Source organism: Sinohyriopsis cumingii, chromosome 10, assembly GCF_028554795.1.
Source record: "Sinohyriopsis cumingii isolate HCF-2022 chromosome 10, ASM2855479v2, whole genome shotgun sequence".
Lineage (NCBI taxonomy): Eukaryota > Metazoa > Mollusca > Bivalvia > Unionida > Unionidae > Sinohyriopsis > Sinohyriopsis cumingii.
In genome coordinates, this window is record NC_142970.1 from 108,885,764 (window position 1) to 108,903,179 (window position 17,416).

Consider the following 17,416-nt stretch of genomic DNA (forward strand, 5'->3'; position numbering starts at 1 on the left):
CAATAATGAGAACAAATTAGACTTTTAAATTTTGAAAAGAGACATAGTCAACTCTTTCTTTGCTTTTGATCATAAAATCGAATCTTCCATAGGATCGTTGTCATTGCCATTTCTTTCGTCTAAGTAACCTTTAATCCATCCATGTCATGGTAACGAATCTGATTTAGTCATGCAAATTCTGACCCTTCATGACTGTACCATTGCCATCACCATGCGAATTATCATCATCCGCAAAAGCAGTGCACTTGCAGAAGTGGCGATAGTAAAATCATCTCAATCCAAACATGAATAAGTGCACATGTGAGCAAGATAATGAGAAATTAGATCCGCGGTTTCAATCCGTAGATTGCAGCTTTGATTCGATGCAATACGAAGATATGTTTTTATTCCTACAGATTAAATTTTGTTCGTACAAAACATTGTATATTTATATCTAGCATTCCATAAGTAAAACAATTACCTACTACGTAGTCGAACTTCCATGTACATCACAAAAATTCACACAGCAATCATTTTTCTCGCCCAATATTTTAACGGGTCATTTTCGTATCTTTACAATGATTTAATCAGCAGCAGCAGGAAGAATCGTTACCATTATAGGTAGTGGTTTATACGTAATTTTAACAGCAGCCATAATGTTGGTAGTAGCAGCAGAAACACTAGTAGCATATGTAGACGTAATCGTTATTATGTCCATCGTACTAGCAATATAACTCCATTGGTAGTCGTCGTGGTATCAGTTTAAGTAGTGGTAGTAGAAGCAGTGTTGTACCAACCGTAACATTCACGAACCAACCTAAGAAATAGTCTGTATGTGAAGGGCCCGTGGCCAAATTGGATAAGGCGACAGACATCGGATAGGGAGACGGCAGGTTCGAATCCCTCTTGACCCACTAGAACAATATATTTTCCTCAAAACATAATTTCTATTTGGATATGTCGTGAATTGGATTAGTAGCAAGGAGTTAACGTTACCGTCACTTTTAAAACAATTCGGTTAGATTATTAAGGTTTTGATTTAGATTCGTTTTGTACTTGAGGGCACCACAACAAAAGTAGGATATTTAGTGCCAAGGCAATTGGAGCATAAAGGCACACAACAAACTTAGATCCTAATTCTGACAACTGTTAAACACATCGGATAAATATAACCTGTTCAGTAATTGACCAGAGATTGCAGTTTCGAAAATTCACCGTGATAAGTGGGACAAGATTTCTTTGGTTCGTTTCAGAGCTTCAGAAATATATTATCTTTCCACATTTATGTTTACATACGAGTTATTTGGATTCAAATTTGACGCTTGATATCAGCGCTGAAAGGATATGCTGCAATCCCGCTGTAACCCGCATGCAGCGATACTCAAACATGACAGTAAAGCAATAGCAAGTCTTACCATAGTCATAGTCGTAGAAGTATTACCAAAAGCACACCAATATACTCTCTAACAAACATTCATGACAAGGGCCCGTGGCCAAATTGGATAAGGCGCCTGACTACGGATCAGGAGATTGCAGGTTCGAGTCCTGCCGGGCTCAATATTAAAATTTTATCCACACCAAATAAAGTCTATAAATAAAAGCTGATTTTTATTATATTTACAGGTCTCGTTATTACTTTTATTCCCATTATATACCAATCAAAGGTATCTCGTATACTCCCAGAAAGTCTCCTCTGAGACTATATCAAATCTTGTTACACATATCACTTCTAAATGATCTTGTACATGGGACCTGTTACCCTTCAATTAATTTTGTAAGACTTTTCAATTTAGTCACAGAATTTAAAGACGTTTTCATGAATTCTTTATTCTCATATTTCTCATCATCTTGATGAGCATAATTACAGTCCCAGTAGCAGTAATTGTAGTAGTAGCAAACACACTCAAATCCGTTGTGGACAGGTAACGAGTCTCTGGTCAACTGGATGTGATCCCTGACTACAGACTTCAGGTTCTGACATCTGAGATTAACCCAACTGATATCGACGCAATTTCTTGACGTTTGTGCATTAAATGAACTGTTATGATTTTAACATTTGGGACACTATAGTTTTTATTATCAAACGAGTCAAGTTATATATAGATGCTATGGATGAACAACCTCACGGAAGCAACTTTACTAAAAGATTTATCTAGCACTTTCTATAAACAGGTTAGAATTGTCACTTAAGGATAAGCCCTACACAAACAACAAAACACCCCGACTGATTTCTTGATCATAGTAACATTGAACAGGACTGATCGTTGTAAATCACATAAGCAGATACACACGACGTGCTGGAAGCATCCTTGGTCCGGGCCCAATTTGAATAATATGCTTGATTTGAACAAGGTGCCTGAAGATGGATCAGTAGATTGCAGCTTTGAGTCCAGTCCAGCATGTTATGTAGATCTATTTATTCCAGCATATGAAAATCGAAGATATAAAGATATTATCTAACAATCTACAAATGAATTGAAATCTCTTAAGATAATATTTTTGGAATAATACGACTACTTTACACTTGTGCACAGATAAACATAGTTCACATTAGATGTAGCAAAAAGCTTTTATCATAACTGCACTCGGCATCATCGCCGCTCAGTATCCCACTGATATAGATGTTCTATCCAATAGTCGATCTTTTGCATACGACATGCAACTCGGAGGTCAAGTCTCTTTCTTCAGAGCAATACGTTAGTTTCATACACGTATTCTCATTACTTTATTTCCATGACATCCTAAGGTCTATCCACTATATCTCTAGATCTTAATTACACTAAGCAGAATTGTTCGTAAAAATAATACAAATGCAAATACGAATCTTTACAAAATGTAAAAATGCCCATCCTTATTGGAGCACTTCCTTTGTCTAATATATAATTTCCGAGATGCTTAGTTTTTCACGACAAGTTCATCAATTTCAAGGGTTAGTAAATCTTGCAGGCAGTCTGCAATTCCGTAATGCGTAAAAAGAAAGCATCAGTTTGGGAAACATAAATTATCCAAGTTAGTTATAAATTTAAATAGATAAACTTGTCACATAACATCTGATCTAGCCATTTGTAGTTGTCAAATCTGTTTCAGACCCGCAACTACGATTTTCATCATTTCGTTATCAACTGTAGCCGTATTGGTAGCTTTGATAAGGGTTATTCCATCAAACCATGTATTTTGGAGAATGGTTTGTACAACAACTACAACAAGGAAATGAACCCACACTAACCTATAAACCAATAAGTGTTTTCGTGAAGGGCCCGTGGCCAAATTGGATAAGGCGCCTGACTTCGGATCAGGAGACTGCAGGTTCGAGTCCTGCCGGGCTCGTTTGTTAAATCTTTTCCACTGCGTATTAAAATTCTTTGATTCTCAGCATCAACATACAGATAAATATCTCTATTGACATAAAACGTGCCAATAATGAGAACAAATTAGACTTTTAAATTTTGAAAAGAGACATAGTCAACTCTTTCTTTGCTTTTGATCATAAAATCGAATCTTCCATAGGATCGTTGTCATTGCCATTTCTTTCGTCTAAGTAACCTTTAATCCATCCATGTCATGGTAACGAATCTGATTTAGTCATGCAAATTCTGACCCTTCATGACTGTACCATTGCCATCACCATGCGAATTATCATCATCCGCAAAAGCAGTGCACTTGCAGAAGTGGCGATAGTAAAATCATCTCAATCCAAACATGAATAAGTGCACATGTGAGCAAGATAATGAGAAATTAGATCCGCGGTTTCAATCCGTAGATTGCAGCTTTGATTCGATGCAATACGAAGATATGTTTTTATTCCTACAGATTAAATTTTGTTCGTACAAAACATTGTATATTTATATCTAGCATTCCATAAGTAAAACAATTACCTACTACGTAGTCGAACTTCCATGTACATCACAAAAATTCACACAGCAATCATTTTTCTCGCCCAATATTTTAACGGGTCATTTTCGTATCTTTACAATGATTTAATCAGCAGCAGCAGGAAGAATCGTTACCATTATAGGTAGTGGTTTATACGTAATTTTAACAGCAGCCATAATGTTGGTAGTAGCAGCAGAAACACTAGTAGCATATGTAGACGTAATCGTTATTATGTCCATCGTACTAGCAATATAACTCCATTGGTAGTCGTCGTGGTATCAGTTTAAGTAGTGGTAGTAGAAGCAGTGTTGTACCAACCGTAACATTCACGAACCAACCTAAGAAATAGTCTGTATGTGAAGGGCCCGTGGCCAAATTGGATAAGGCGACAGACATCGGATAGGGAGACGGCAGGTTCGAATCCCTCTTGACCCACTAGAACAATATATTTTCCTCAAAACATAATTTCTATTTGGATATGTCGTGAATTGGATTAGTAGCAAGGAGTTAACGTTACCGTCACTTTTAAAACAATTCGGTTAGATTATTAAGGTTTTGATTTAGATTCGTTTTGTACTTGAGGGCACCACAACAAAAGTAGGATATTTAGTGCCAAGGCAATTGGAGCATAAAGGCACACAACAAACTTAGATCCTAATTCTGACAACTGTTAAACACATCGGATAAATATAACCTGTTCAGTAATTGACCAGAGATTGCAGTTTCGAAAATTCACCGTGATAAGTGGGACAAGATTTCTTTGGTTCGTTTCAGAGCTTCAGAAATATATTATCTTTCCACATTTATGTTTACATACGAGTTATTTGGATTCAAATTTGACGCTTGATATCAGCGCTGAAAGGATATGCTGCAATCCCGCTGTAACCCGCATGCAGCGATACTCAAACATGACAGTAAAGCAATAGCAAGTCTTACCATAGTCATAGTCGTAGAAGTATTACCAAAAGCACACCAATATACTCTCTAACAAACATTCATGACAAGGGCCCGTGGCCAAATTGGATAAGGCGCCTGACTACGGATCAGGAGATTGCAGGTTCGAGTCCTGCCGGGCTCAATATTAAAATTTTATCCACACCAAATAAAGTCTATAATTAAAAGCTGATTTTTATTATATTTACAGGTCTCGTTATTACTTTTATTCCCATTATATACCAATCAAAGGTATCTCGTATACTCCCAGAAAGTCTCCTCTGAGACTTTATCAAATCTTGTTACACATATCACTTCTAAATGATCTTGTACATGGGACCTGTTACCCTTCAATTAATTTTGTAAGACTTTTCAATTTAGTCACAGAATTTAAAGACGTTTTCATGAATTCTTTATTCTCATATTTCTCATCATCTTCATGAGCATAATTACAGTCCCAGTAGCAGTAATTGTAGTAGTAGCAAACACACTCAAATCCGTTGTGGACAGGTAACGAGTCTCTGGTCAACTGGATGTGATCCCTGACTACAGACTTCAGGTTCTGACATCTGAGATTAACCCAACTGATATCGACGCAATTTCTTGACGTTTGTGCATTAAATGAACTGTTATGATTTTAACATTTGGGACACTATAGTTTTTATTATCAAACGAGTCAAGTTATATATAGATGCTATGGATGAACAACCTCACGGAAGCAACTTTACTAAAAGATTTATCTAGCACTTTCTATAAACAGGTTAGAATTGTCACTTAAGGATAAGCCCTACACAAACAACAAAACACCCCGACTGATTTCTTGATCATAGTAACATTGAACAGGACTGATCGTTGTAAATCACATAAGCAGATACACACGACGTGCTGGAAGCATCCTTGGTCCGGGCCCAATTTGAATAATATGCTTGATTTGAACAAGGTGCCTGAAGATGGATCAGTAGATTGCAGCTTTGAGTCCAGTCCAGCATGTTATGTAGATCTATTTATTCCAGCATATGAAAATCGAAGATATAAAGATATTATCTAACAATCTACAAATGAATTGAAATCTCTTAAGATAATATTTTTGGAATAATACGACTACTTTACACTTGTGCACAGATAAACATAGTTCACATTAGATGTAGCAAAAAGCTTTTATCATAACTGCACTCGGCATCATCGCCGCTCAGTATCCCACTGATATAGATGTTCTATCCAATAGTCGATCTTTTGCATACGACATGCAACTCGGAGGTCAAGTCTCTTTCTTCAGAGCAATACGTTAGTTTCATACACGTATTCTCATTACTTTATTTCCATGACATCCTAAGGTCTATCCACTATATCTCTAGATCTTAATTACACTAAGCAGAATTGTTCGTAAAAATAATACAAATGCAAATACGAATCTTTACAAAATGTAAAAATGCCCATCCTTATTGGAGCACTTCCCTTGTCTAATATATAATTTCCGAGATGCTTAGTTTTTCACGACAAGTTCATCAATTTCAAGGGTTAGTAAATCTTGCAGGCAGTCTGCAATTCCGTAATGCGTAAAAAGAAAGCATCAGTTTGGGAAACATAAATTATCCAAGTTAGTTATAAATTTAAATAGATAAACTTGTCACATAACATCTGATCTAGCCATTTGTAGTTGTCAAATCTGTTTCAGACCCGCAACTACGATTTTCATCATTTCGTTATCAACTGTAGCCGTATTGGTAGCTTTAATAAGGGTTATTCCATCAAACCATGTATTTTGGAGAATGGTTTGTACAACAACTACAACAAGGAAATGAACCCACACTAACCTATAAACCAATAAGTGTTTTCGTGAAGGGCCCGTGGCCAAATTGGATAAGGCGCCTGACTTCGGATCAGGAGACTGCAGGTTCGAGTCCTGCCGGGCTCGTTTGTTAAATCTTTTCCACTGCGTATTAAAATTCTTTGATTCTCAGCATCAACATACAGATAAATATCTCTATTGACATAAAACGTGCCAATAATGAGAACAAATTAGACTTTTAAATTTTGAAAAGAGACATAGTCAACTCTTTCTTTGCTTTTGATCATAAAATCGAATCTTCCATAGGATCGTTGTCATTGCCATTTCTTTCGTCTAAGTAACCTTTAATCCATCCATGTCATGGTAACGAATCTGATTTAGTCATGCAAATTCTGACCCTTCATGACTGTACCATTGCCATCACCATGCGAATTATCATCATCCGCAAAAGCAGTGCACTTGCAGAAGTGGCGATAGTAAAATCATCTCAATCCAAACATGAATAAGTGCACATGTGAGCAAGATAATGAGAAATTAGATCCGCGGTTTCAATCCGTAGATTGCAGCTTTGATTCGATGCAATACGAAGATATGTTTTTATTCCTACAGATTAAATTTTGTTCGTACAAAACATTGTATATTTATATCTAGCATTCCATAAGTAAAACAATTACCTACTACGTAGTCGAACTTCCATGTACATCACAAAAATTCACACAGCAATCATTTTTCTCGCCCAATATTTTAACGGGTCATTTTCGTATCTTTACAATGATTTAATCAGCAGCAGCAGGAAGAATCGTTACCATTATAGGTAGTGGTTTATACGTAATTTTAACAGCAGCCATAATGTTGGTAGTAGCAGCAGAAACACTAGTAGCATATGTAGACGTAATCGTTATTATGTCCATCGTACTAGCAATATAACTCCATTGGTAGTCGTCGTGGTATCAGTTTAAGTAGTGGTAGTAGAAGCAGTGTTGTACCAACCGTAACATTCACGAACCAACCTAAGAAATAGTCTGTATGTGAAGGGCCCGTGGCCAAATTGGATAAGGCGACAGACATCGGATAGGGAGACGGCAGGTTCGAATCCCTCTTGACCCACTAGAACAATATATTTTCCTCAAAACATAATTTCTATTTGGATATGTCGTGAATTGGATTAGTAGCAAGGAGTTAACGTTACCGTCACTTTTAAAACAATTCGGTTAGATTATTAAGGTTTTGATTTAGATTCGTTTTGTACTTGAGGGCACCACAACAAAAGTAGGATATTTAGTGCCAAGGCAATTGGAGCATAAAGGCACACAACAAACTTAGATCCTAATTCTGACAACTGTTAAACACATCGGATAAATATAACCTGTTCAGTAATTGACCAGAGATTGCAGTTTCGAAAATTCACCGTGATAAGTGGGACAAGATTTCTTTGGTTCGTTTCAGAGCTTCAGAAATATATTATCTTTCCACATTTATGTTTACATACGAGTTATTTGGATTCAAATTTGACGCTTGATATCAGCGCTGAAAGGATATGCTGCAATCCCGCTGTAACCCGCATGCAGCGATACTCAAACATGACAGTAAAGCAATAGCAAGTCTTACCATAGTCATAGTCGTAGAAGTATTACCAAAAGCACACCAATATACTCTCTAACAAACATTCATGACAAGGGCCCGTGGCCAAATTGGATAAGGCGCCTGACTACGGATCAGGAGATTGCAGGTTCGAGTCCTGCCGGGCTCAATATTAAAATTGTATCCACACCAAATAAAGTCTATAATTAAAAGCTGATTTTTATTATATTTACAGGTCTCGTTATTACTTTTATTCCCATTATATACCAATCAAAGGTATCTCGTATACTCCCAGAAAGTCTCCTCTGAGACTTTATCAAATCTTGTTACACATATCACTTCTAAATGATCTTGTACATGGGACCTGTTACCCTTCAATTAATTTTGTAAGACTTTTCAATTTAGTCACAGAATTTAAAGACGTTTTCATGAATTCTTTATTCTCATATTTCTCATCATCTTCATGAGCATAATTACAGTCCCAGTAGCAGTAATTGTAGTAGTAGCAAACACACTCAAATCCGTTGTGGACAGGTAACGAGTCTCTGGTCAACTGGATGTGATCCCTGACTACAGACTTCAGGTTCTGACATCTGAGATTAACCCAACTGATATCGACGCAATTTCTTGACGTTTGTGCATTAAATGAACTGTTATGATTTTAACATTTGGGACACTATAGTTTTTATTATCAAACGAGTCAAGTTATATATAGATGCTATGGATGAACAACCTCACGGAAGCAACTTTACTAAAAGATTTATCTAGCACTTTCTATAAACAGGTTAGAATTGTCACTTAAGGATAAGCCCTACACAAACAACAAAACACCCCGACTGATTTCTTGATCATAGTAACATTGAACAGGACTGATCGTTGTAAATCACATAAGCAGATACACACGACGTGCTGGAAGCATCCTTGGTCCGGGCCCAATTTGAATAATATGCTTGATTTGAACAAGGTGCCTGAAGATGGATCAGTAGATTGCAGCTTTGAGTCCAGTCCAGCATGTTATGTAGATCTATTTATTCCAGCATATGAAAATCGAAGATATAAAGATATTATCTAACAATCTACAAATGAATTGAAATCTCTTAAGATAATATTTTTGGAATAATACGACTACTTTACACTTGTGCACAGATAAACATAGTTCACATTAGATGTAGCAAAAAGCTTTTATCATAACTGCACTCGGCATCATCGCCGCTCAGTATCCCACTGATATAGATGTTCTATCCAATAGTCGATCTTTTGCATACGACATGCAACTCGGAGGTCAAGTCTCTTTCTTCAGAGCAATACGTTAGTTTCATACACGTATTCTCATTACTTTATTTCCATGACATCCTAAGGTCTATCCACTATATCTCTAGATCTTAATTACACTAAGCAGAATTGTTCGTAAAAATAATACAAATGCAAATACGAATCTTTACAAAATGTAAAAATGCCCATCCTTATTGGAGCACTTCCCTTGTCTAATATATAATTTCCGAGATGCTTAGTTTTTCACGACAAGTTCATCAATTTCAAGGGTTAGTAAATCTTGCAGGCAGTCTGCAATTCCGTAATGCGTAAAAAGAAAGCATCAGTTTGGGAAACATAAATTATCCAAGTTAGTTATAAATTTAAATAGATAAACTTGTCACATAACATCTGATCTAGCCATTTGTAGTTGTCAAATCTGTTTCAGACCCGCAACTACGATTTTCATCATTTCGTTATCAACTGTAGCCGTATTGGTAGCTTTAATAAGGGTTATTCCATCAAAGCATGTATTTTGGAGAATGGTTTGTACAACAACTACAACAAGGAAATGAACCCACACTAACCTATAAACCAATAAGTGTTTTCGTGAAGGGCCCGTGGCCAAATTGGATAAGGCGCCTGACTTCGGATCAGGAGACTGCAGGTTCGAGTCCTGCCGGGCTCGTTTGTTAAATCTTTTCCACTGCGTATTAAAATTCTTTGATTCTCAGCATCAACATACAGATAAATATCTCTATTGACATAAAACGTGCCAATAATGAGAACAAATTAGACTTTTAAATTTTGAAAAGAGACATAGTCAACTCTTTCTTTGCTTTTGATCATAAAATCGAATCTTCCATAGGATCGTTGTCATTGCCATTTCTTTCGTCTAAGTAACCTTTAATCCATCCATGTCATGGTAACGAATCTGATTTAGTCATGCAAATTCTGACCCTTCATGACTGTACCATTGCCATCACCATGCGAATTATCATCATCCGCAAAAGCAGTGCACTTGCAGAAGTGGCGATAGTAAAATCATCTCAATCCAAACATGAATAAGTGCACATGTGAGCAAGATAATGAGAAATTAGATCCGCGGTTTCAATCCGTAGATTGCAGCTTTGATTCGATGCAATACGAAGATATGTTTTTATTCCTACAGATTAAATTTTGTTCGTACAAAACATTGTATATTTATATCTAGCATTCCATAAGTAAAACAATTACCTACTACGTAGTCGAACTTCCATGTACATCACAAAAATTCACACAGCAATCATTTTTCTCGCCCAATATTTTAACGGGTCATTTTCGTATCTTTACAATGATTTAATCAGCAGCAGCAGGAAGAATCGTTACCATTATAGGTAGTGGTTTATACGTAATTTTAACAGCAGCCATAATGTTGGTAGTAGCAGCAGAAACACTAGTAGCATATGTAGACGTAATCGTTATTATGTCCATCGTACTAGCAATATAACTCCATTGGTAGTCGTCGTGGTATCAGTTTAAGTAGTGGTAGTAGAAGCAGTGTTGTACCAACCGTAACATTCACGAACCAACCTAAGAAATAGTCTGTATGTGAAGGGCCCGTGGCCAAATTGGATAAGGCGACAGACATCGGATAGGGAGACGGCAGGTTCGAATCCCTCTTGACCCACTAGAACAATATATTTTCCTCAAAACATAATTTCTATTTGGATATGTCGTGAATTGGATTAGTAGCAAGGAGTTAACGTTACCGTCACTTTTAAAACAATTCGGTTAGATTATTAAGGTTTTGATTTAGATTCGTTTTGTACTTGAGGGCACCACAACAAAAGTAGGATATTTAGTGCCAAGGCAATTGGAGCATAAAGGCACACAACAAACTTAGATCCTAATTCTGTCAACTGTTAGACACATCGGATAAATATAACCTGTTGAGTAATTGACCAGAGATTGCAGTTTCGAAAATTCACCGTGATAAGTGGGACAAGATTTCTTTGGTTCGTTTCAGAGCTTCAGAAATATATTATCTTTCCACATTTATGTTTACATACGAGTTATTTGGATTCAAATTTGACGCTTGATATCAGCGCTGAAAGGATATGCTGCAATCCCGCTGTAACCCGCATGCAGCGATACTCAAACATGACAGTAAAGCAATAGCAAGTCTTACCATAGTCATAGTCGTAGAAGTATTACCAAAAGCACACCAATATACTCTCTAACAAACATTCATGACAAGGGCCCGTGGCCAAATTGGATAAGGCGCCTGACTATGGATCAGGAGATTGCAGGTTCGAGTCCTCTCTGTTCCGGTTATGACATCAGAAGGAAGGCGCGTTTGATGATCGCTCCGTGAATTTTCAAGTTTTTTTCCTTTAATAGACATTTTTGCTGTTTTAATTTGTTACAGGTACGTTGATAAGATTTGTTTGATCGCATTCATATATAAGTGAGATATATTTTGAGTGTGTGGATAACTTTATCCACCACACAAAATATTATTTTCTGTGACAATGAATACAAAGCCTGGTCGTGCTGCACGTGCAGCACAAGGAGCTGACTCACACTCTAATGACACCAGTGGAATAGCTAACAATAAGAATGGCATGTCGAGTAACATCGATAGACAGACAGTAGCTTCTCGTCGTTTTGGGAAAGAATGTACCGTGGTGATTGATGTAAAGGATGTGAAGAAAATAAAGGCAAGTGATATTGTTAGAAGTGTAGAAGAATTAACCGGAGATATGTCGGTCTATGCAGTTGTGCCCAAAGGTGCAAATTTGTATGAGGTCACACTACCGAGTAAGGAAGTAGCATATAATACCTTGTGTGGAATTGATATTGGAAGTGAACATTTTGATTGTACTCTTTTATATTCAGACACTATTATTGTGTCAATTCTTCATTTACCAGCATACATCACAGATGATGATATAAGTATGAAGCTCGGTGAATACGGAGTAGAACTTCTTTCTCCCATTCAACGCAGATATTATCCTGGAACTAGTGTAGCTGATGGGACTCGTTATGTCAAATGTAAATTTCCACAGCAGGTAAAATCCTTGCCTTACAGTCTGAAATTTCAGACTGTCAATGGTCAACAATACTTTAGAGTATTACACAATAATCAAGTTAAGGTATGTTCTAGATGTCTTGATCCGGGACATGTTATAAAAGACTGCCCTGATTTTGTATGCTACAAGTGTGGGGAGCAAGGCCATGTAGCAAAAAATTGCACAAGGCAAAGATGTGAAAGTTGTGGAAGTTTTCCTCTTATGTGTACATGCAGGATATGCGACAAATGCCACAAAGAGGCGCAAACATGTATGTGTTACAGAGAGGCCATTGCAGGCATTCATTCGCAAGTTGATGATGATATGAGGGACGACATATTGGAGTTACAGAGTGACGAAGATGATAAAGAAGAAATTGAGAATGAAAAAAAAGATAATGAGAGTAGAGAAAGTGGGGAAGAAAAAGAAAGAATTGGAGTTGATATGACCAATGTAGAAATAGAATCTGAGGAAGTAAACAACAATCATACAGTTGGAGATGGATCGGGGACAGATTCAGATGATGACAGGAAGATGGCTGCAGACGTTGTTGAAAGATCAAACGAATCACGTACATGTCAAGAAAACGGTACTAATATCGAAAATTTCAAAGTAGTACAAAGGAGAAGGAGAAGGTTTAATCCAGTACCTAATATGAAGATGAATAGCATGCGACGAACACCTATGAAGAAATGATCAAACACTCAACATTTTTTAATACTTTCAATACACTCATCATAATCATGGCTTTAAATATTGTATCTCTAAATGTAAATGGCTTGCGTAATTTGAATAAACTAAAGTCTGTTTTAGAAATATTTAAAGAGAAAAGAGGCCATATTTTATTATTGCAAGAAACCTTTTGGGATGATGAGTTTGTTGAAAGTATTAGAGAAAATGAGATTTGGAATGGTGACATATTTTATAGTAATGCTGACAATAGGAGGGCAGGTGTTGCTGTTTTAGTAGTGAGAGAATTGAGAAATCAGGTGACACAAGAAATGATTGAAAAGGGTAGGATTTTACATCTTAAAATAGCTATTGATGATAAAGTGATTGATTTAATCAATATTTATGCTCCAAATGTTGTGAAGGAAAGGTTTAACTTTTTCATGAAGCTAAATACATATTTACATAACAGTACTAGTGATAGCACTATCCTGGCTGGTGATTTTAATACAACTTTAGCAGGTATTGATCGACATAACAAAGCCTTACATATTGATGATGTAGCAGTGCGTGAACTTTATAAAATTATTCATGATAGGAATATTACCGATTTATGGAGATCACGAAATCCTAGTACTCGTAGTTTCTCCAGAAAACAAGTTGTACTAGGCGAAATGAAGCAGAGTAGAATAGATTATTTTTTGATTTCCTCAAAATTGCACTCCAATGTGCAAAATATTTATTATGCAGATACATCCTTTAGTGATCATTCTTTTGTATACCTTAAACTAAATACCTGCAAAGTGGAAAAAGGGCCCGGATTATGGATATTAAATAACAATGTTCTTTTTGAGGAAAAATATGTACAAAGAGTGAAATCAATTCTTACCGAGGGAAAAACTGACGAAATGTATTTCAGTGAACCACTCATTTGGTGGGATAATGTAAAATACAAAATTAAAAAATTTTCCCAAGTATACTGTACAAGAAGAAATAAGGAAAGATTACAAGAATACTTTACATTGCAAAATAAATTAAAATCATTTTCAGAAAAAGTCGCAAATAAAGAACCATATGACATTAACAAATATGAAGAACTAAAACATCAGCTAAGTGACTATGAAACTGATTTTTGTCGGGGTGCTATATTGAGATCTAAGGCCAAATGGGCAATTGAAAGCGATAGAAATACTAAATATTTTCTAAATCTTGAGAAATATCGACACAACAAAAATGTAATCAATGAATTGATTGATGATGATGGTGTAATTATTTCAAATACAAGCGGAATCTTAGATGAAATACATCAGTTTTATAGTCATTTATATTCTTCGGTAACTGTTGATGATAATTGTACTGATTCACTTTTAAATTTTGTAAACTGTTCTGTATCTGATGAGGATAAAGATATGTGTGATGCCATAATAACAGTTGATGAAATACATACAGCTATAAAAGGGATGGCTAAAAATAAAAGCCCCGGCCCGGACGGATTGACAGTAGAGTGGTATTGTAAATTTTATGATTGTATATATGATATTCTGTTGCACATCTTTCAGAGTGTTAAGAATGACAATATTATGTCGAGATCAATGAGATTTGGGGTTATATCACTTATTTATAAAAATAAGGGGGATAATAGAAGATTGCAAAATTGGCGTCCTATCAGTTTACTTAATGTAGATTATAAAATTTTGGCAAGGATTTTGTCTACACGTTTAAAAATGGTATTACCCAAAATTATTTCTCAAACTCAGACATGTTGTATAGTTGGGAGAGATATTGCTGATACTATAGTCACTGTAAGAGATATTATAGATATGGTTGAGAGAGACAATCTTGAGGGATATATCTTAAAAATTGATCAAGAAAAAGCGTTTGACAGAGTTTGCCACTCATATTTGATTTCTGTTTTACGAAAGTTCGGTTTTGGTGACAATTTTATTCAGTGGATAAAGATATTTTATAATGAAATTAAAAGTAGTGTTAAATGCAATGGTCATCTAACGAAACCCTTTTTAATTAAAAATTCAGTCAGACAAGGTTGTCCTATATCAGCAATGTTATATATATTAGCAGCAGAACCCTTAGGACTCGCTATCAAAGCAAATCCCACTATCAAAGGTATTCCACTCCCACTGTCTAGTAATACAAGTAAAGTTTTTCAACATGCAGATGATACAACCTTGACATTAGCGGACACACAATCCATTAATCAATCTTTTAATGTACTTGACTTGTATTGTAAAGGATCTGGTGCAAAGGTGAACAAGGAAAAGACAGAACTTCTGTGTATTGGATCTGGTAAACTTACTGATGATTATTGCAAACAATTACAAATTCAAATGTGTGATCAAGTCATCTTAATTTTGGGAGCTTATGTGGGAAAATGTGCAAAGTTATGTGAGCAACTGAACTGGAATGATAGATTGTCTAAAATTAAAAACTTATTGCAACTGTGGTCACAGAGATATTTGACAATACAAGGAAAAGTAACAGTTGTTAATAACTTATTAGTTTCTAGAGTATTATACATAGTGTCAGTTCAGCCTCTTCCTGATATGATTGCTGATGAATTGAAGCAATTATTTCTCAGATTTATCTGGTCAGGAAAGTCCCATTTGGTTCACTATTATACAATAATTGGTGATAAGCGAAATGGCGGACTACAGTTAACTGATATAAAGATGAAAATGTATGCATTCAGACTAAAATTTTTAAAAAGATACTTTGATGTGAATTGCCATGCTATGTGGAAAAATACCTTTGATCACTTTTTATCTACTGTCCTGAACATGAGGTTGACCAAAGAGTTGTTTCTCATGTCTTTAAATAAGCAACAATTGAATACCCTACCTATATTTTACAGAGAAATGTTTCATGCATGGGAAAAACTTAGAAATAATATCGATACAAATATTGATGTTAGGAATGTTTTTGAACAACCTCTCTTTTAAAATCCTAATATTACATGTGCTGGTAAAACGTTGTTTTTCGCAGAATTTATAGAAGCAGGAATTGTTCGTGTTCAGGATATTACATATGAATTTGTACCTGGAATACTACCTTATAGAGCTATTCAAGAAATGATATACAAATCAAATTCTGAGATCAAAACAGATAAGATAAAAAAAGACTATAATTGCATAATAGAAAGTATACCATTAGGCTGGAGAAATATTGTTGCAACAGAGTCAAAACCCACTGTAACCAATGGGAGAAATAATATGTTTCTCAGAGTTGATACAAAATTATATGACCTCTGTTTATGTACAACACAACTATTTTACAAGCTTTTATGTACGTTGATTTTTCAAGAACCAGCTTCTGTTTCCTTTTGGAGTAAGATATTTAGTTTGGAAAAGCATAAATACTGGAAATTGATACACCTACCTTTCAAGACCCCAGATTGTATAGATTTGGATTACAGAATAATGCACAATCGAATATTTACAAAAGAGAGACTAAAATACTATGGCAAAATTGATAATGACTTATGTCCAGTGTGCCAGTTGGAAACAGAGGATTTATTTCACATGTTTTTGAAATGTCCTGAATTAAGCTCTTTTAAGAATTATATTGTATATATAGTTGAGATTCTTTTTAAAAATTGTAGAGTTGGTGTTCTCAATAGCACTTCTTTTGAACAAATGCTCATGATAGGATATAACAAAGAAACAAAATCAGTAAATAGTTATTTTTTGAACTACATTCTGAGCATTGCTCGATTGTGCATTTACAAAAGAAGAAACATTATGTCTTTATTAGGGAAACAAATAAACATCGAAAAATTGTTCCAATATTTGACTAGAAAATATATATTATATGCGTATCAACATTACAAAGACAAAAATCAGACTTTGATTACGAAGTATTTTGTAAAAGATAATCCTTTAATGAGAATAGAAGAGGATAAAGTGTTTATTACATTGTAGAATCATTGTTTTGTACTATAGCATTACAAAAAAATTTTAGAATCATTGTTCTGTAATATAGCTTAACAAAATACTATTGTAGAATCATTGTTTTGTAATATAGCATTACAAACTAATATGTACATACTGACTGTATATTTTTAACTTTTATACTGTACAAAGCTTTTTTAAATAAAGAAAGAAAAAAAAAAAAAAAGGCGCCTGACTACGGATCAGGAGATTGCAGGTTCGAGTCCTGCCGGGCTCAATATTAAAATTTTATCCACACCAAATAAAGTCTATAATTAAAAGCTGATTTTTATTATATTTACAGGTCTCGTTATTACTTTTATTCCCATTATATACCAATCAAA

At 35.3% G+C, this 17,416-nt stretch overlaps 6 non-coding genes across 6 annotated transcripts; all 6 read left to right on the forward strand.

Annotated features, from left to right (window-relative positions):
- Window positions 1-1,462: 1,462 nt before the first annotated feature.
- Window positions 1,463-1,536, forward strand: Trnar-acg (transfer RNA arginine (anticodon ACG)). Its single transcript has one exon. It is a non-coding gene; the product is annotated as a tRNA-Arg (tRNA).
- A 1,696-nt stretch (window positions 1,537-3,232) lies between these two features.
- On the forward strand, window positions 3,233-3,306 carry Trnar-ucg (transfer RNA arginine (anticodon UCG)). The gene has a single exon. It is a non-coding gene; the product is annotated as a tRNA-Arg (tRNA).
- Window positions 3,307-4,856: 1,550 nt separating this feature from the next.
- On the forward strand, window positions 4,857-4,930 carry Trnar-acg (transfer RNA arginine (anticodon ACG)). The gene has a single exon. It is a non-coding gene; the product is annotated as a tRNA-Arg (tRNA).
- Window positions 4,931-6,626: 1,696 nt separating this feature from the next.
- Window positions 6,627-6,700, forward strand: Trnar-ucg (transfer RNA arginine (anticodon UCG)). Its single transcript has one exon. It is a non-coding gene; the product is annotated as a tRNA-Arg (tRNA).
- A 1,550-nt stretch (window positions 6,701-8,250) lies between these two features.
- Trnar-acg (transfer RNA arginine (anticodon ACG)) lies at window positions 8,251-8,324 on the forward strand. Its single transcript has one exon. It is a non-coding gene; the product is annotated as a tRNA-Arg (tRNA).
- Window positions 8,325-10,020: 1,696 nt separating this feature from the next.
- Trnar-ucg (transfer RNA arginine (anticodon UCG)) lies at window positions 10,021-10,094 on the forward strand. Its single transcript has one exon. It is a non-coding gene; the product is annotated as a tRNA-Arg (tRNA).
- Window positions 10,095-17,416: the final 7,322 nt, after the last annotated feature.